At 42.7% G+C, this 21,619-nt stretch overlaps 1 protein-coding gene across 1 annotated transcript in view; it reads right to left on the bottom strand.

Moving 5' to 3' along the window:
- OCA2 (OCA2 melanosomal transmembrane protein) overlaps positions 1–7,043 on the bottom strand; it is a 205,264-nt gene extending 198,221 nt beyond the window's left edge. Inside the window, exon 1 of the mRNA XM_040535549.1 lies at positions 6,770–7,043. The gene's annotated coding sequence lies outside the window, so the exon portion shown is untranslated. The remainder of the gene's footprint in view (positions 1–6,769) is intronic.
- Between the last annotated feature and the right edge of the window lie 14,576 nt (positions 7,044–21,619).

The raw sequence follows: 21,619 nt of genomic DNA, 5'->3' as shown, positions 1-21,619 counted from the left end.
GCGTCTGCCTCTTATTCCCAAATTCTTTATTTCTTCTCAGAACCAATAGGAAAGCTTTGGAAATGTTACAGTTTCTGAGGACCACAAGCTTAATTCCAGTTCTGAAAGGGCTCAGGCACAACTGGGTATCTCCCTATCAGCCCATAAGGTCGGTTTTCAAAACTGATACGTTATTTTATTTTATCAACACACTTCTGAAAAGTTTATCCTCCATCTCATCCTTGCAAGGCCCCACCTGAAACTACGCCACATGCCATGCCCCAGTCCACCTAGAAGCACATTTGCCAAAACCAAGACCACACTTGCATCAAGCGATACCAGGCGAGGGCCAGACCCTGGCACACACAACAGCAGCAAGAGCACTTGGCTGACATTCATTCCTCAGCTGACTGGCCTGACCCTGAGGTAAAATTCCTCAGCCGGCAGAGAAGTGTTCCTGGTGAGACACAGACAGCCTGAGGAGCAGCTGGGTATGAACCCACGGTGTGAGGAGGCCACATTTCCCTGCACGCTGACAGCAGTCTCCCAAACCCTGGTCATATGAGGAGCCATCACAAAGCCAGCTCCAGCTCAGATGACAGATAATTGTCCACTACTGGCTATGGTGAAACATTTTTTCTCCTGCACTGCTCGACTTCCTAGTGCAATGCACCAGGAAAAGTGGTTTCTGCAGGAAATTGTATCTCCAGGGTGAAGGAACAGCTTATAAATTAAATTAGCCCCATTCGGCGTGCTATGAAATTTTAAAGCAAATCAAGCAAGGGCAGATAAGCACAAGACTGTGGATCTTGGGGGGGAAAACTAGTAGATATAAAATCGAGTATTAAACACTATGTTGTGGTTTAACCCAGGCAGGCAGCTAAGTGCCACACAGCCACTTGCTCACTCTGCCCAGGTGGGATGGGGGAGAGAATTGGAAAGGTAAAAGTGAGAGAATTCATGGGTTAAGACAATTACGGTTTACTAGGTAAGGCAAAAGCAACGTGTGGCATGGACATCCACAGCCACAGTCCCTTTGAGGTGTACCTGCTCTGATGCAGCCTTTTCCATCAGCCACAGTCCCTTCAGAGGTGCCTTCAGACACCTGCTGTGTTGTGGTCTTACCCATGGCCACAGACACTTTGAGGTATTCTGGCATGGCCTTACCCGCGGCCACAGACACTGCAAGATGTGCTTGCTGCAGCATGGACTTCTCCATCGCCACAGATGCTTCGAGGTGCACTTGCTCTGGAGTGGACTTATCCACGGCCAGAGACATCTGGGGATGTACATGCTCCCACGTGGGCTCATCCACAGGTCCCAGTCCCTCTGGCACGAGTTCATTCTGGAGTTCCAGCCTGTCCAGTGCAGCAGCACAGGAAGAGCAGCGATGCCCTGGCCATCAGCCAGCCCAGGTGCATGGCCACAGATGTTATCAAAGCGTTCCCAGGCACAGCAAAGCAAGATGACAAGGAGTAGAGCAAATGGCAGAAGCAAAAGCAGCCACTAACAAGCATTGGACTCTAACATACAGTAAGGCAAGTAAGCCCCATGACAAGCACAAGAGCCTGCCTATTAGCAGCTAAACAGCTATAATATCTATAAATTTTGTCAAGCACACTCCACACTCCAAGCAAATCTGTCATCTTCTCAAACTTTTTATGTCCCATGTTGGGGGAAAAAAAAAAAAAAAATGTTGACAGAGCTACAAAACAGGTAGAAAGTGTTCTTGCTTTAAACACAGCCCTCTTAACCAGAAATGTTCCTGCACACATTCCTAAATACAAGTGGCAAGTATTCAAATGCTATATGGTATGGAGAGTACTGATGACAAATAGATACCAATTAGGCAGATATTTCTGCCTACAGAACACAAGTTAGCTTGATTAAAACAAATCTCTAAATTAGCCATCAGTCGTGATATCTCCACAGTGTTGTGAAATTTGCAGCAGCTCCTATAGAATAACGTCTACCTGGCACTAAAATTAAGTGCTCTTGCAAAGAACCACAATGACTGAAATTACCAGACACCAGTTTTAAGAAAAATAACTAGGGATAGGTGTGCAAACATTGGAATGGCTCATTCATAAGCACAGAACCTTTGGCTCTATGGACAGAGAGATGTTGCCTCAGCTATACATATGCCTATAGGTTATGAATAATGTCTTGCATAGCAGAGCCTGTGGTTTAAGAGCAGTAGCAGTTTGAGAGAAGTCTGTCATGCTGGATGCTGAACATTCGCAATGCCTCCCCAGTTTTACTTGTAGTTTCTTTGGGTACTTTTTCCCTTGATCATTGCCCTGGCCCCAAGAAAATGTTACAAAATTCCTACATATTTAGGGTGCTTGTGTTATGACTTAAATATAGTGTTCAAGAAGCATTTTCACCGATTGTGCTGTTCTGCTAAAAAAAAAAAAAAAAAATTACAAACCTGTAAGCTAACAAAGCCATAACTAAAATGGATTTTTGTGACAAGCAATTACAAAGTGTTGGACCTCACTGCAACAAAAAGCAAACCTCTTTCAGAGGGAAAATCACCCATAAACGCCCTTCGGGGGTGTTCAAGGAACAGGAACTGGTGCACTTGCATTTCTGCTTTGATTTTGTCAGCTTCCAGCCAGCTTCCCGGCATCCCTGCTGAAGCAATGGGGCAGAGCCAGCCCCTGCCCCGGGCAGAGAGAAGAGTGGCTTCACGGCTCTCGCCCCGCTGCTCCTGGCAGGACACAAAGTGCAGCCCAGCTGTGCAGCTGTCTTGAGGGACGGCCACTTCCCTGCACTGTGCTTGACAGATCCACGCTAATCCGTCACCACGAATCCAACAAAAGTCATGTAACTGGCTCTGTGACTGGGAGGAAAATGTATGCTGCAAGTCCTCCTGGTTTGATGACAGGTAAAGAAAATGAGATTTTAACAAACCAGCCCGTGAATGGTGGAAAAGAAAATACTGCACAGGTCAACACAATGTTATATTTGACTAAACATTCCTGAGGGTGCCATTGTTTCACCCAGTGAAAAGCGATGACCCTGACACCATTCGTCCTGGAAGAGAGCTCTGTACAGGGCATCCCTGGCAGGCTGCTGGGAACTGCAGCTGCTGGGGCATGAATGAGGCCCCAGCTCATTCCTGCAAGCTTCAGGACCACAGCAATGGTATTAGCAGAAGGCAGTCCTGTTGGGCCTGGGCAGAATTCAATAGCTGGGAACTAGCACAAAAAGCAACCAGAACAACAGAAACAAGAACAAAACTGCTGTCCCTTTGTGTGAAACAACAGAGATCGCAGCCTGGTCGACTAAAAAAGAATCATCAATGCTGTTTTCAATTTTGAAATTACAAGGTTATAAGGCTTATCATGCCAAGAATCTTTATTTGATTAAACCAGAAATGTAGCAGAAACAGAAACATAGCACATGGGTTTTCTATGTTAAATTAAATAATTGTAATGATATACATAAAAGAGATGAACTTCTCTGCTATCTACGGATTGCATCAGTGAAGGGAAATGGTCACAAAAGACCTCAAGTGTAGCATCCACAGCGTGTGCTGGTATTTGTATAGATCAAGAAAGCACAACAGTAATAAGCCTTCCCAAGAGAGTAAAAGTCATGTGTTTATGCAAACTAATGGAAGGCAATGAGCATCAAATAAGATGGCTACAGTGCTGAGCCGGCTGACACTGCAAACCTCTGACATGTGACATGGCCGTGGAAGAAGATAAGGGTATCTGCTGCTGATGGAGAGCAAGGCTGGCAGAGCAGAATAAAAAATCTGTGCACGACAGATCCCTCCCTACCACAGTCCCATGCCACGTAGCTAAAGAGTCTTATGACACTGCAATAGCTCCTGGATCAGGTACTTTTGCTCCTAGTGAGGCTCCATTTTAAAAGCCAACTTCTCTGAGAGATACGTCCAGGGCTCCAGAATTCCCTGCTGTGGCCAAAGCTGCCAATTGTCTCGGTCCCCTCTTCAGTTCTTTCTTTACTCTTTTTTGTAGGCTCCTGAAATACCACAGACCTGGTACCTAAACCCATTGATAGCTGCAGGAGGATTTCTGCTGTCTTAGCTTTACTCTCAATAGGTGCTGTGCAGATGACTTAAAAATTAAATTAAATTAAAAAAAAAAAAAGTCACTAGTCAACCAGAAGATGCTGTATCCTGCTGTATCCTGCCCTTTTTGATAGCAAAACACTGGGTGTAGTCATATTCCTGCAGAGATTAAGAATTTCAATGTTTTCAGTGAGATCACAGGTCCAGGATCAAGGGTAAGGCGTGGAAATGGGAGGAACATGAAAGTCCAAATGTTGATTTACGAGTGAATAAGTTTATGTTCCACACATCTTCAAGCAAATGAACAGTTTTGGCAGCACTCTGCAGCTCTTCTAGTGAACACAGAATGTTTTCTTTCTTCTCTCGGGGAAATTAAAATGTCAGTAGCTTCATTCCTCTTTCTTGTTTGATCTGTTCCTAGCTGGACATAGAGATTTTAAAGCATATGATGATCCTATAGTGACCACATTAGAAATGCAAACATCTGCCAACCATTACCACACAGCGGTTTCTGAAATAATGCTCCATTTGTCCCTGCTCAGAGCAGAGACACACACAGCATGCAATCCCTAACCATAACAGCCGGTGCCTGTCAGAAAATAGTAGGGTTTTTGCAGTGGCTTGTTTGCCCAAAAATCATAGGAAAGGTTGTCCAACCTTTGGCACACAGACTTCAGTAGCTTTCTTTCCTAAGTATGACAGGCTGAAATCGTTTTGTAAAGTTCTCGAAAAAGAAACTGAGTCATTGCTGTATCAATAGGCAAACTTTATTGCAGTACTAACAACACTCTGCAAAAATAATTTACTGAAGCCCCGGCAGTTTAATCTATTCTGTGAGAGAGAGAATGGCCAAGTCTTAACAGTGAGAACCTAAAGGCTTTCTGCTGTAACAGGATTTAGCAATAACTTTTAATTGGCAGTTCAAAGTTAATCCTCAGGGGAAAATGTGATCTGGCAAAAGCACCCAGTCGCAAAGAAAAGGAAAAATCATTAGACTGGATTTTCTTTTTTTTCTTTTCTTTTTTTTTTTTCTTCTCAGTATTTCTCCAGCTATTGTTACTGGGAAAAATTATAGAAATAATTGTTGCATCGTCTTGGCCTAACAAGTCTCCTCATAGGTGACACATTTTTACCCCTTCTGTATTTAATTTCTCTACCAATGAAAAAAGGACAAAAGTTTAAATTTGTCAGTGCTCCTAGTGGGCTTTACCTTTATTTAACACACCTTCTGAAGGGAAAACCATAGGCAAATCCCTTAGACTAATACTCCACTCTTCCTTTCTTTGTCTCTCAACATTATTTTCACAGGTTCACAGTCCCCAAATTTTCCTCCATTTCAACTTAAACAGCATCCCCCAAAGGCTTGCAGTGAGGAACCATTTCTCCTCCTGGATTTAGCTGCAGGAAAAGCCCATCACCCAGACAAATCTTCTCATTACCTCACCAGGAGCTGTTCGGCTCTAAATTTCAGCAGTTCTTTCATCCATGATTTCCTTGCTTTGTTCCAGTGACATTTAAGACTAACTCATGGTGACCTGCTTAACTCAGAAGAAAGTATATGGATGCCTCAACAGAGAACTGATGAGGTCCAAATTAGCCTCCTACTGACAGATCAAAACCTACAGTGAAAGCTGAGTTGTCAATAAAAGCTCTGGAACTGCCCTCGTGAAACTACCACAAGCTTTGATAGTAAGACGTGAAAACACCTTATCTGAGATTCCAGGTAGCAAATATGTCCACCCGTGACTGTATTGAGAAATATGAAGGGTTTCCTACACATCAGCCAAACCACATTTCTTGAAAGGTGCAGCTCTTTAGTCTCTGTTTTATATGGGTACTATATTCTGTTCTCGAAAAAAATACATTATACAAATATTCCCCATAAAAATTATGTAGCTGTCTTAAGTGATTAATCCGCTGACCTCTTGCCTTAAGTTTCATTGAAATCCAAATGCTCATATCTAGTTTGTAAAATCTCAAACTCTCAGGAAGGAAGGCAGCTTTGCCCTTGTCCTCCTGCAACAAATGCAGCGTTGAACAGAACAGCCCATTGTTGGTCAGACAGACTGCTCTCTTTCTGGAAGACTACTCAAGCAAGACAACTAGAAAAATCACAAGAGCTTGTTACAAGTACAGCCAACATGAGTAAAATCCATGAAAAGGAATGTTTCTGAAAAGTAATAGTAGTATTCTATGAACTACTTCATTCATTTTTATTAAATCATTTTACTTTAGGGATGTATTCACTCTACAACATCTATGTGTTGCCTCAATATGCAGACCTAAACACATTTTTAAGTGTGTTTATATTTTACAGAATACCCAGCCCAAAAAGTAAGTCTGATCTACTTCTCTTACACATAAATGCGATAGGAGCAGCAAAAAATAAATATCATAAATCACATCAGGTTTGAGTTCCCAAAGGAGCTACAATCTAAACTAAGTTAAAGCAAACATTTAAATATTTAATACTCTGGGAAAGGTTAATGCAAAGGTAAAAGGAAATGCAACTGAAAGAACCACTGAATTTTATAACATATACTTGATGTGTTTCATTAATGTTCTAAAACGCTGAATGCTCAGGTACATATAAATGTTATATACAGAAAACTCTGTGCTATTTGCAAAGTTAGAGTAACTTTTAATATGTATTATTTTATTGTGCATATTAAAACTTCTCTCAAAATAACAGAATTGCATTAAACTATTCCAGAAAACATGTCTTGTAGAAAAAATGCATTTTACCTGCTTTTTGGAAGAAGTCCTGAAGTGCTCCTTTTGTTTGAGAATAAAAACTCCAAAAGGAAGGAAAAAAAACAAGGTGCACGGATGCAAAAAATAAAACACTTGGTTCAGCTGAAGGAGCTGCAAGATGCCTGTTGTTTTCTGAATAGAAAGTTTATTTGGGTGAATGGCTTTGTTGGTGTGCAATGCAGCTCAGCTCTTTGTAGTAAGTATCTCTAGATGAGGAGAGAGTGACATTTCATCCTGTGCACTCTCATAAATGAAGCAGGAATTCCCAGATTTGCCATCACGTGATTTCAGTGAGGAACTAGCATTCATTTTACTCCCAGCACACATTACTCCCTGCCCAAACAAAGCTCTTCCAAAGCCTGAGATGGTTGTAACAAGTGGCAAAGACTGAAAGGGTAAACAGATCGCTACGAGCTTCACTGAGCAGACGCTTAACACGCTGCCCCGAATTCGGGCAAGAAGCAGGAAAAAATGTCCTGAGGAGGACAGAGCAAATGTACCCTTGTACCACAGAAAGTACCTTGTACCTTGTTCTGTACCACAGAAATTATAAAAGAGCAGATTTAACAGTTCTCACTAGGAAAATCTGCCAGCATTTGAAAGGGAAAAAAATAAAATTCTGTTTTTCTGCCATAAGAAAGTACTAAAAAGATTATCCTGACGAATACTCATTCTCATTCTTTATACTGGAATTTCAAAGATCTACACATTCCACTGCAGTACTCAATGCAAGGTTAATTAAGCACTGTACCAGCCAAGCTCTTTTTGCCCTTATCAAACATAAATTGGCAGAACAACAATACTGTAGCCCTGTCTGTCTACAGTCCCAGTCCCAATACAGTATATGCTAACAGAAAGAACAGATGCTACATTAATATGATAGCTATGAGCAGAATAGAGAAAAGGAAAATAATATAAAATTCATTCTTCACAAAGAGAATGACACTATTGACATTTTGCCTTAGAGAACTGCATGTTATTAAGTAGAAATGATGGTTTCTGCTAGCTGAGCCTTCCTAAAGAAGCAATTTTTCATGAAAGATCAGCAACTATTTTTGACCTTCTAAGACTCAAGACAGAGATGAACACTTCCAGCTCGACTCATGATTATCCATAAGGTCATCAATAGGTATCTCCAGCATTCTCATTTGATGCACATCCACATTGTACATCCAAGACCTGTCTTCTCTCTTGCTTCCGGAGAGGTGCTTGCTGCATGAGTCTGGTGAGAAAATGTGATAATGTGGACCACTGCACAATTTGTATTATGATATTCCATCTGTGCTGTTGCTGGAGGTCCATAACTGTCCAAAAGTGTGCTTTTTGGTGTTTTTTTATTTGTTTGTTTGTTTTGTGGTTGTTGTTGCTGTTTTGTGGTTTGTTTGTGGGTTTTTGGTTTTTTGTTGTTGTTGTTGTTATTGTTGTTGTTTTTTGGTTTTTAGGTTGTAGAGTACAAGTAATGGCTGCTCTTTTGCTGTAAAATAAGTTCCAATTTAATCTAGTTGTCTACAAACTTCAAGGTGACCATAGCCTAGGCTTGAGGAAGTCACTGACAGCTCTGTAACTCAGGAAGCCCAATCATGTTTTGTGAATGCAAATCTATTTATACCAACAACCAGTATCACAGGATGGCTACTTGCTGACTGCTTCCTCAAGGTACAGTGGTAGACCTGGCAGCATGACACATACCTTTTTCACCACTGTAAACATCATTGCCATGAAAATATTAGTTTACGGAGAGCTTACAAACAAACAGGTGTCATTCCATCCCATTTCATGGAGAAAAGTTGTACTGGTTTTGGCTATAATGGAGGTTTTCTTTTTTTTTTCCCACAGCGGCTTGTATGGTGCTGTTTTGGATTTGTGAACAACAGTGGTGACAACACACCGATGCTTTCATTGCTGCTGAGCACTGCATACACAGCCTCGGGACCTTCTCCATTTCTCACACTGCCCCACCAGCGGATGAGGGTGCAGCCAGGACAGCTGACCCCACCTGACCAAAGGGATATCCCATAACTTAGGGTGTCGTGCTCAGCAATAAAACTGGGGGGGGGGGGAGGGGGGGGGGGGGAAGGAGGAAGAGGAGTCCCATTCAGAGCTACAGTGTGTGTCTTGCCAAGTAACACTAACACATGATACAGCCCTGCTTTCCTGGAAAGGACTGAACATCTGCCTGCTGACAGGAAGCAGTGAATAAATTCCTTATTTTGCTTTGCTTCTGCAAGCAGCTTTGGCTTTACTTATTAAACTGTCTCTGTCTCAATCCATGAGTTTTCTCATTTTTTTCCCTTCTGATTCTCTTCCCCATTCCACTGAGAGGGGTTAAGTGAGTGCCTCTGTGGAGCTTAGCAGCCAACGGGAGTTAAACCACTGTATGTTAATCCAGTACTCCTTTTAAAGATTATTCTGATACACACACACAAAATCCCTTTATTAAATTATTCACCCCTCCAACTCTGTCACCATTTATTTGTGTTTCGATTGCTTAGATGCTCCAGCTGTGGCTAAGGAAAGGTCTGAATCTATAATGTGAGTCCACTCAGTTGTTTATAAAATCTGTTCCTAGCACGACAATCAAAGGATGACTGAAGAGAAGAGGCTGGGGAGGGGGGGGGGGGGGGGGGGTGCCGGGGAAATATAACCAGCAGGCAGCTGGGGCAGACAGGTTTACAAATAAACAAAAAGAAAGAAAGAAGAGAGCTTGAACACCTCTGGGCATGGGGCATCCACAGCCACTCTGGGCAACCTGTTTTTTGAGCGAAGAATTTCCTTCTAACATCTAATCTAAATTTCCCCTCTTTTAGTTTAAAACCATTTCCCCTCATCCTGTCATTATCTGATTGAGCAAAGAGTTGGTCCCCATCTTTTTTATAAGTCCCCTTCAAGTGTCCTCATTCATTCCAGGAATATGTTGGGTGCAAGAAGTATGAAAGCTGGGGATGCTATTTTGTTGGATTAATTTATATTGCAGGTAAAAAATACTTTCCTTCCCTAATTCTCTTATTAAATTTAAGAAAAACTGTATAGCATCATCATATAATTGCACTAGAGAAAGGGGCACTTTCATGTCTCATGTCCCTAAAAATGTATTCAGCACACAGCTGAGGTACTACGTGGAACGTCACACAATGGGAACAAAAAGATAACAAATAATACTGCTAAATTATGAAATCGTGTCCACAGAAGACTGCAAAGAGAAAGCTGTGATGTTGCTCAGTTCGACTTAGGATTTCATGTCCATAAGGCTGTACAGTGTAACAGGAGCTAGCTGGGGTCTGGACTCAAACTGATCATTTTTCTAATAGTGAGCTTTGAAACTGCTCGGTTTCCGTGGACTAAAACTGAACAGAGCTGGGAAGGAAACCAGGCGTGGTTTTAGTTTCATTATCTATATTTTCAGAGCAAAAAACAGGGCTCCCCATGCCTTCCATAAATTATTTTATGGAGAAAATTTCCATGTAGTTCTGTTTTTTGAGTTAGGATAGATAAATAAATAGATAACTAAACAAGATCATCGCCCATGTGATTGCAGCAAGTCCCAGCTGTAGCCCCAGAGCAAACATCAGTTTCTCGGTAGGGAACAGCAAGCCTGCGAACAGGCCGGCCGTTGTGTGGACGTGGCGTTGCTCAGACTAGCGGAGAGGGGCTTTTGCATTTCTGACAGACTTTCCTGCCATGCCAGGGCTGCTCCCTCAACGCTAAAGCCTGAGGGAGACAGGGCGCGGGGCTGGGCCTGCCTGTCCACCATGACAGGCCGGTGCCTGCGTGAGGCACAGAGTGGGACAGGGCAGGGCAGGGTGGTGCCAGGGCTCGCGCCAAATGAAACTAGTCCTGGGAAACCTGTGGTGTGTTTTTTAGGAATCCCACATCTTCCTTCGGGATTTTGGAAAAACACACACACACAAAGGCCAGGACGGTGATATGTGGAGTTTCTATTGCTTTTATTTCTGACCAGTGCAGGCCCACGTTCAAGAAAATGCTTGAGGCCACAACTTCCATTAAATCTGTTTAAAATCTGGGTGTCTAGTCTAACCAGTCTCCAACACGTAATACAGATACAGACACCTCTAATGGATAAAATCATCCCATCATAAGGTTGGAGGGATTTGTGCAGGCAAATTTAAGGTGTCTACATGAAAGCTGCAGGTCTAAACTCCCACTTCTTGTTGATGGAGATGCAAAGTCCATGCAGTCTGAGAAAGGGATGCCCCAGCCCCAGCCCCAGCCAGGTGTCCACCTCAGGATGAAGTTAAAAATTCTCAATGCTGTATTGACTGTACTGATTAAGCATCCACATCCCAAAACAGGGAGAATAGGCATGGAGTTCATGTGTGAACACTTTCAATCCCAAAACAGGGAGAATACGCATGGAGTTCATGTGTGAACACTTTCACCGTAGACACCAATATTTATAAGGGATAAGGCATTAGGTGATTCAGTTGAATGGTCCTCTGGAGGGAAATGCCTTCATCTCTTGGACAGTGAACAGGGAGAGGGAGATGCCTTTGCATGGGGTTTTTCTAACTGGGAAAGAGTTTGGTCCACCTCAGGCAAGTGTCCTGTAGCTGTAGGCCTGTTTGCCCATGTTTCCTGGAGCTGCCCCAAGTAAATGCATGCCAGGTTCTGACAAGCCCAAGTCCAGATGTGGCTGGGCTCTTTACTAGGCTCTGTTCCTTTCTCCTCTGTAACAGAGGGGAGATTGGACAGGAGGTGGATGATAAGAGTGGTGGGAGCTAGTAGAAGTGGTGAAAACACAGTTGCAGAAATCTGCTCAGCACCAACCTGAAATAGCGTAACTTTTTTCAGAGAGAAGAATAGACAGGTAACAGACATGGGAGAAGAAATGCCTAGTCTAGTTTATACCTGCAAAGTGGCCAGACATAATGAGTGTGACAACAGGCTGGCTTCCTCTGCACTGGTAGTGAGCAGAAAAAATAGAGTTTTCCAGCAAGAGCGTGTGCTCAGTGGCAAGTTAGGTGTTGATTTGCCACCTTGAGCTGACAGTCTAAGAAGTCTGTGCTATGTTGGGACCAAACAAAAGAAATTCAATTATCCAGTGCACTTAAATGAAAGATTCACTTTATGGTGAACAAATGTTCAATCCAGGCAGGGCTGCAGCATGGAAAATCAGAGAAAATCCACCCCTGGTAGCCAACCTCATGATCTTTTTCTTTCAGGGTGAGGCTAAGACAGTAGTGGTAGTCCCATCATTCAGTCCCCACTGGTATTAGACAAACCTACCCCTGATGGCTACTGTTGGAGGTCTCCAAGTGCTTCATATCAAGGTTTTCATCACACTGGTCAGCCTAGCGCTGAGTATGCCTGGCCAGCAGTGAGGGGGGCTGCAAGGAAGAGCAGAGCACTCACGAACTTTAGGTCCTTGCTCCCGGCACATTGCTGGCAAGGAGACAGGGACACATCCCAGCCCTCCCATCTGTGCCTGGATGCACTGTGAAAGGCTCTGCACACCAGATCATGAGATGTGGTCTGGAAGAGACGCAGGTAACAATGGTAGCCTTTCAGCTCCAGGCCCTGAAAGGTGGCATTCCCTGCCTGTTTGACACTGCTCTGGCTCCAGCCACAGCCCCCGGCCACCGCAACAGCCCCACATGCTGAGCGCTTGCCTGTCTTCACAGGCCAGGGAGCTGCTGGGTGGCTATGGCTTGTTTCAGGGACACAAGGGTAGGAGAGCAGCCAAGAGGGCTGTTAGGACCTTTAAGTCACTGTATAAGAAGCAATTTCAAGATCAAACACCCTATTACGCATGAGCACATACATCAGAAAAAGCATGAGACGGTACTCGTTGTATAAAGGGAGTTTCATTTTCAAAAGTCATCCCATATCCTTTGGGTTAATCATAACTCAGCTGAGGCAATTACAAACATAAACCTTCATTTGTGCCAATACCTTATCTCCATTGAGAAACAACTGCTGCATAGCTCCACACCCGTCTCTATGCGCCTATGCCCATCCCCACATATAGTCCAGAATAACGGTGTGTGCCTCCTCTCCAGTTCCCCACCCAGAGATGATCTGCAGTAGAGCAAGAGACATAATTACTCCAGAAGAGTGATTGAACCTCAGTTAAATAGGGTTATGGTGTCATTATTATCATGTGCCAGGCAGAGCATAGGTTTTGTCTACAGCAAATGTGAAACTAGCTTGCTTAAACTGGGAAATTTTCTGAAATTTTGTAAAAGAAGGCATTTTTCAATGAAGTATAACAGTGGTTGACAAGGTTTCTTCTTCCCATCAAAGTTATGTATTCTCTTCCTTTATTATTTTTTCCATAAATACGTATGATTTATACAAACATTATATATGATTCTGCTAGGAAAGCTATAACATTACACATAACCTATCGTGTCCCTGTCCCTTTTCACAGAATCCATCATGCTAACCTGGTTGAGCAGAAACAGCTCCAGCCCTTGCAGGGTTTAACACAACATTTGCCAGGCTGGTGAGAAGAATTTTCTCTCCAGCATCCTTAATGCATAGCTGAGTCCCATGAACTATCCTGTAAGAACATCACACCATAAACCCTCGTCCACACATCATACCTGAACAGAGGTGGATTTCACAAGTCATTCAATTCACTTCACAGTTTTTGTTTCTGACTTTTTAATCTACCTGGGAAAGGAGCACCCTTATCTTTGGGAATGGAACCAAGCTGTTAAAAGTTCCAGATGCAGCAGTGCCCACTGGTTATTTTTGGCTTCTCTTCCTTTTCTATCTTCTATATTGTTTGTATTTTTTTTATTTTTTAGTTTTGCTAGTCACAGACTGTCATGTCTCTTCAAGAGCTAATTCATCGTGGTTAACATGGGCCCTTCACTTCTTTAAGGATCCAGAATCCTATGACAGAAAACTGCAGGGCTATAATGACTGTTGAACAATTTAGTAAAAATACTATTTGCCTATGTAAATCTATCACATCAAAAGCCATGCCAAAAGATAACCAGATCTGCATCACCTGAAGGAGTATTCTCTGTAGACCATAACCAACAACACATTTCTGATTTGCATGGAAATGCTCATCTCTGAAGAATGGATTTCTTCACACAGGGTGCTAAGACCTTCCCAACATTGAAAAACCAAGGTCCATCTCAGTGGTAGGAAAGCATCATTTCACTTCATGATAATTCATAATTCTCCAGATGAAAGTTCTCTGCCATGCAAAAATCCCAGATGCCCTTGGGAGCTCATCTTCTGGAGCTTGCCTACTCAATACACACCTATGGGGAAAAAGAAAAGAAAAAAAAAAAAAAACAGAAAACAGAAAATCGCAGAATCACAGAATGGATGAGGTTGGCAGGGATGTCTAGAGGTCACCTGGTCCAATGGCCTGAAGAAGCAGGGCCACCTAAAGCAGGTTGCCCAGGACCTTCGGCCAACAGCAAGTAGTTTTGCCAACTGAGACCAGTTAGTATTGAAAGTAGCATAGTGAGTTTGGAAGGCAAGGACATGATTTTTTTAAGCTTTTGCAAGACCAAGGGGACATAATTTTCATCTATTCCCACTGCTTTTTTTAACACAGTCCTGCAAAAATATAAATAAATAAATAAATAGATAAATATTAAAAGCCATGAGTAGGCTATGTGTACATCACCACATTCACTGCTCAAATCTGTAAGCTGCAATTTGTGGCAGGATCTTCTTAGAGGACCCCAGTGAGCTCAGTGGCTACATCTTGCTCTAACCTAAACAAGGAGACTCAGATGAAGTCAAGGTGTTAAAAGGTACCTCCAATTCTTCTTTCATTCTTGCACCATCTTTCGTGTCTCCTTTTCTTCTCTGTCCTCAGAATTATTTATCTCATTATTATGGCCACATTTTGTCCACCCCCATATAGGTATAGCCCCTTCTCAGAGCAGTCAGTCATCTCCAAGCTGGCTCTTCAAGCAAGGTGATGTTTAACCCAGAGAAGATGCCTTGCAATCCCTCCCAACATAGCAGTACCATAAACGTGATGTTATTAGTAGGATCTGACATCTTCTTCAGGCAAGACAAGTTACTGAAATCTCAGGAAAATGACCCCAAAACCAGCCATGTCAACAAATGAGTGCTCAGTAGCTGCAAAACACATCTTTCCTAAAAGCAGATGGGATGCTGGATCTAGGCTCTGATGTATAGAGGGTGCCCTGAGTACTGCTGCAAACACTACTGTCTCAGAATAGCTTTGAGACCACAAAATATCCTGAATCTCCCAGAGGTGCTACAAGGCAGTTGTTTTACCATCTCCAGTAAGGTCTTGGCAGCAATCGTCACTATTCTGTGAGAGTTAAGAAGATGATAACAAGGTTTGTATCACTCCCAAATGGAAAGAAACAGATTGTACAGCTATCTTTCAAATTAAACAGCCCATAAGCAAACTCTAGTTAGGGATTTTGTCCTCCCCTGTTCCATCTTTAAAGCCCTGCATAAAACAGACAGATATCCCAAAGCACATTTTGAGCTCGTGAGCTATTTCTGTAGCCTGTTACTGCACAAAAATATTTTCTCAAACCATTTTCCGTTAGTCATCTCCCCATTCTCTAATTATTAGATCTTTGGCAAACAATACCCCAACATTCATTTGTTTAAAAACATCTAAGGGCAGTGCCATTTGCATTTCTTGCCTGGGGTTATGCTGACTACATCCCTCCCAGCTCTCGTGACACAATGTGACCCAAGCAGTCGCAGCCATCACTGCCCTTCCCTCTGCCCGCTCCGTGCTCACCACTTGAAGCTACCTTCATGGACACAGCAGTGTACGTTTTACCAGAGCAGTGAGGTGCTGCTCGTCCTTGCTCCCTGTTCCAATCGGCAGCCTTCTGTAGGTGGGACGAGCCAGTTCTCCACCATGCACTGGCTGGAGGGAACAACTCATTGGCCCCATCAAAGAAGTGCATGTAGCACTCCTATGAGATCACTCCTATCAATGCAGCCTATGTGTTGAAATAGCATTTCTGTACAATGCAGGGACTTTGATCTCCTGACTCCCAGTCCTGTGCCTTAACCACAGAGGAAGCTTGAAAACCTCCCAAACACTTCTCTGCTGGTCATGGTCATACAAAGGTTTCTTAACACCATTGCAAACTGCCTGCGATCAAAGCAAGGCCATCTTGAAAGCAGACATCAAAATTGTTTTGACATCCTGTGGCATGCAGGCAGTTCTAGTTGTAGAACCAAGACTGAGAGGCAAGCCCAGGGGCTGAAACCAAAATTGCTTGTACCTGGAGCCAAGACCAATGTCATCCAGAGTCATACCTGCCTTTTTTATGTAGAATTTTATACCAAATGTGTTTCTTACTTGCAAGGCCTTTCTGACACATACAATGCACAATATTTAAATCTTCTTACAGTGCACAAAAATGTTTAAACAGATTGCTGCCATCCAAAGTAGTCACCATTTTCACAGCAGTTAATTTGGATTTGTGCATAACAAACTAGAAAGACAAACTACCTGGCCACAGGATTGCACTTTCCCCCTGGAATTGTCAATATTGTCACAATAAAAAATTTAGATCATCTTCATAAAGACTCCAGAACAGCCAGTAACTAACCTCACACTGGGTTTAACAATATTTGCTTTTCCCACTGTAATCATTTGAGCAAGTTACTCTTAGTTAAATGAGTTTACACAACATCTCATTATCCATGCCATGGGGCAGTGGCATTTCTCCTCTGACAGCAGAAGCCTTGAAGCTGGACTTTCCAGCCCCCTGCCCCGATCATGCATGGTTATCCCATGGAGTCTGGAGGAGGGCAAACATTTTGGATGATCCCTACAGTCTCAGGGGGTTGCTAAAGAGGAATGATAGGGAGGACTCGAGGGCAGGGACGTTTTAGAGGTGCTTGCTCTCGCCTGCTGCTTGTTCTCCCTTCTTCCCTTCCCATCCCACTGGGCCAATGCAAATGGTTACAGGGCCAACTTATGAACCAGAAGAAGGAAATGATCCCATCAAAAAACAACCAGTAGCAACCTCAGGGCAGAGGATTTTAGTGCAAAAGTGTTTCTTGAGAAACAAAATACAAATGTGATGGCTTAACTCATCTGCTACTTCCAGAGCTGCTTGGAAGACTGCCATGTGCTGCTGCTTTGTTGCTCCACCATCTATTTTCTCCCACAAGGCTGACAGGTATATCTACGCTGCTGTGTTAAACAGAGCTGGCAGCAGAGGGTTAGCAGTTGATTTAGGTGAGAGCAGCTGTGCCGTAAGTCCATAAACCAAAAACACCGCTGCAGGAAGGCACCAGGAGACTCCTGCAGCACTGAGCTGCAGTGCATCTTTATCTTGCTCCATGGGATAAATCACCAAGCCCTGATGGAGTCAGGGAGAGCTGTGTGAGCAGCAGAATTAGCATCTGGTTAAGGTGTTACTAAAGAAGAAAAGATCCTGTTGAGCCAATGCAGGTCCACAATGGAAAAGCTGAAAAGTTTCAGTGTCTTCACTTAATCCTGATGGGAGTTAAAGGGTTTTGTCTGCAGTAAGTTTGGATGTCTTAAGGCACCTTGGTTAGAACATGATGAAGAGGGTGCCGTTGCTGAGTCTATCCTACTTACCAGAAATACATTTTGGAGATAAAGAATAAAGCACTGCAGGAATAACAAATAAGCTGAAAGGACTCAACAGAATGGTTTGGACAGCTGCCTGACTGAGGGTAGATCAATAATTGTCAGATCATCACCAAGAGATGTCTAACAAGATTTTAAAAACTCCTATTAACTCAAATTCTTGACCTGCCTGGACTGATGATTATGGTGGTAAACTGTCTTTATGGTTACAAAATTGTGGTGGTGGGTGGGTGTCAAGTATTGCTACTGTTTCTTCTAAACTTGCTTTGGATAACCACGGACAATTAATCGTTTCCTTCTTAATCCCAGTGTTCTTTGAGAAGATGCAGGCCACAGCTTCGTGTATCTAGAAAAGACAGTATCCAGTATGTGAGCGTGAATTGCCAGTCTAGCCCACTCCCCAGACAGAAAATCTGGTCCACACCTGCAGATGGAGACCTCTGGAAACAGTTCAAAGCCTGTCAGACACACCTCACACAAATCTTGTCAGTGTGGGCCTACCCTCAGTCATGGCTGAAGGTCCTGTGGCCTAGTCTCACAGCTTTGATCTCTGCAGGATGGTGTCTGGTGTTATTACATGGAAACCAACTCCACAGTGTACTGACTGCAGGCCAGACCCTCCCCAAATGTACACACAGACAGTTAGCCTTCTCTTGCCTCTCTACACGTCTTTCAGTTGTCTACTTAGTCCTGGTGAGACACACATCAGCACTGTGAAACTGCTCTTGAAGAGAATATTTCACTCTACAGGGTATAAATGTGCTTCTTTACTTGCTTGTCATCATTATTGACATTTTGACATCCAACTTGTCCATGCCTCAGTAATCGTCTCCAGACAGGGCACCACACAGCTGATTCCTCAGCAGCACAACCAACAATAAATCATGTCTGGCCATACTTGTAAGGAGGTGTGGAAGGACACTGTCAGCTCCTCTACAGGCACCTTGCTGAAGGATTGATTACAGGAACACACAAACATGGCCAACACACAAAAGGGAGTTCATGATGAGAACATTAGAAGATAGAGCACGTCCAGACCATACCAGCCAGCCCACTGGTGCAGTGCTATTTTCTTCCTCTCATACTTATAAGTCCATCTCCTTCCTGGTTTTGTCCAGACAGTTGTCCCCCAGGAATATCCCTTCCTCTACAGGAGCATGGAGAAAAAGCAACTCACCCAGGCCAGCCCAAATCCCACCTGTCCCCCTGCCCCCCCCCCCCCCCCCAGCTGTTCAGCTGTTTCATATATTTAATTTCTTCTTTCAGACAACCCTTCACCTATCAGCTTCATTTTGGGCATGGACCCTGTTCTCCAGTTTACTTTTAGGGATGATTCTAAGTCAAGGAGATGAAATTTATTTAAAAAAAAGGACACTTGCAGGATTCTTACTTGAGAAGTTTTTCAAGGTTCAGAGGGAACATGACACATAGATGCAATTTTACCTCCACCTCATTTGAGAGACCTTAGTTTCCTTATAAAAGTAACGAAGAGATAGTTACCAAAAGCCATACTGAAGTGAACCTGCCTTATCTGTTAACTAATGGGCCAATTCTACTGGCAAAACAGCGTTAGAATAGTTTCGTAATTTGTGATTCACAAATCACATGCTCATGCCACAAATGCCAGACATATTAGAACAAATGTCAGAAAAAAATATCACTTTGAAATTATGGAAAGAACTTGCTCAAAACAGATCAGTTTCCAAAGCTAAATAGCATCTTTTCCTCAAAACAGCAGTGAAAACCTTTACAGAGAGAAATTAATTCAAAAGTCTGTCTTCTAGGAAGACAAGTCACAGCCTTGTCTATTTGGTCATTCTTGTGTTTCTCCCTTTCAGACCAATGGCACGCTGGTTTTAGAAGAAGTATTAACTGGCATCTTTTGGCCCCAGGTCAAACATTTCATGAAGAGTGAGAAGGAAAAGCAGCCTCCTATATTTGCAAGCATCCTAATTTTGTGCCTTTTTGGCTGCTAAACAGGAAAACAAACTCAGCCAACCACCGAGACTGATCCACGCTGGCGCTTTTTGCCCACACATTGATAAAGTCGTTACAGTTGAATAAGAAAGGCCCAAGATAGGATTATACTTTATTTTCCAGAAATGTTGCAGCCCATCGTTACATAGGCTTGCCATTGGTAGTGAGTGTATCCAGTTGCCCAATGTGAACAGAGTTTCTCATCAGAGAGAGCTGGTCAAGGATTATGAGAGTCAGGAAACAACTGAGCCAATTATATTTTGTGTTTCTGTGAAATCCTTGCACTGTATTGCTCTCTGGCCATCAGATGACTAAATGCACAACTGATGAACTTGCAGACGTGCCATCAGTATCCCAACCTGAGCCAACAGGTAAATCAGCAGAATCTTTTAGAAGTATTTGAAGCAGCAGTTTACAAGCAGTTCACGTGTCACATTCAGAGTTGCTTTTACTGAAGTTTTCACTTCAGGTAAGGATGTGACTTGATGATAGAATAACTTTTCCACCAATTTTACGCTCTCAAGCCCCAGTCGAGTAGGAGCACCGCAATGGAATGTTTTACTTAAAATCTTACTTTTTAATTACAAGATTTAATTAAAGGTTAACCTTGAAAGGCAACTTCTACACGAAGGAGGATCTTCTACAGGATCTACACATCTGAACATTTTCCTTAAACTACGTATTTGAAAATAGAAGGCATTTTATCAATAAGGTCATTGAAAGCTCCTGCTTCCCTTTCTCCTAGAAGAGTGCTGCACAGTTTAGTTTTGCACATGAAAAAGATGCTTTCAGGGGAGACATACGTTGTCCTGAAAGTTTCTTTGACTAACATGATGTTTAGGAACAAATACCATGATTATAAAAGTTATAGAGAGCATGTTCTCTACACTCCTTGCGGGGCCCAATGACCTCCTGTCCATATTGTCAAGCTGTCCAGCAGCCATTAAGGAGCTTTAGAGGAATGGGGAATTTGCTCAGGAAACAAAGTAATTTTGAACATGGGATTCTTCTTTTATTATCTTGCAATTTCACAATTGTAAAGCTTTATTATAAAAATCAAACCACCATCTGGTCCTTTGCTTTTAAAGGGATCTAACACAAACTCATTTGTAAGGTTGAGTCCTGTTCCTTCTCAAGAACCTACATCTGAAAGCCAAATAAGAGCTATTCCCATTTTTTCAATACTCAAAACAATGACTTTTTAAAGAAAAACAACTGGCTACTCAGAACTATTTTAAGCCAGGCCATAGGTGACAAGCATTTCACACTGTAATAGGGCACCCAGGACTCTTCCGTTAGGATGGGAAAGCAAAGAAGGAAGCTTAAAAACCTTCTTTCATTCCTCCACAAATTAACAATGGGAACTGCTACTGTACAAAACAAATAGGTCCTTTCTGATTTTTTTTGGAAGAAAAACTCTTGACAGTCATGTTCCTCCTTGCCCCCAACCCCACACCCCACAAAAATTGTGTTTTATAGTAGTTTGTACACTCCTGAAATGGATTTTGAAATTCAAGAATGGCAATTGAACTTGGTCTCAAGTCCTTGGGCTTGTGGCATTTGGACATGACTCATCCATCAAGTCTGAAAAGCTGACTACAGAATCTCTTCGATCAAGCTGGATGCCTAAATGGCTCCTGTGTTACCATGACAAAGGACAGCAGACAACCACATGAGCACTTCTGTACCAGACTCTCCACTCTACTTCAGGATATTCAGAAGAAATTGAATTCAGCAACAAAGGTAAAAAACGTTGCTTTTTTTAACACCACTATTTTGAAATACCAAGTATGTCTCAGGACAAGTGATTTCATGATCACAGTTAATATTTAAAGTTGGAATAGAAGTCATATACAAGCACTAAAAAATGACAGTGAATCAATTCTCCATTGTAAGAGGTTAAATACTATCCTAATAATTACTGAAGAAAAGTTTAATATCACTTTCCACTCAATTCTGAACTAAAATACTGTTGGCGACAAGGTTCTCAGGGACAAGGTTGTACGTATGTCATTATGTATGTTATCGTTTTCTTCTACGTGAAGGTACTTGAAGACATCAGTCCCCTACATTTCCTGAAGAGAGATTTTTTCCCAGGTGCACAAGAACAAGTTCACCATTCCTGACAACAGCAGCATTAGGAACAACTGCATAAACGAGGTGTACATAACCGCTGCCGTTAATGTGTCATGTAGACTTGCTGTGAGTTCACTATAGCTCATGTTCTATGGCAATGCACCTACTATTGGTGCATATTCCTTGAACAGCAGCAGCGTTTGACCAACAACCATGAACTGCAGAAA

Source organism: Cygnus olor, chromosome 1 (genome assembly GCF_009769625.2).
Source record: "Cygnus olor isolate bCygOlo1 chromosome 1, bCygOlo1.pri.v2, whole genome shotgun sequence".
Taxonomy (NCBI): domain Eukaryota; kingdom Metazoa; phylum Chordata; class Aves; order Anseriformes; family Anatidae; genus Cygnus; species Cygnus olor.
Note: the sequence above shows the minus strand (reverse complement) of the source record. Positions and strands in the feature narration are given on the sequence as shown.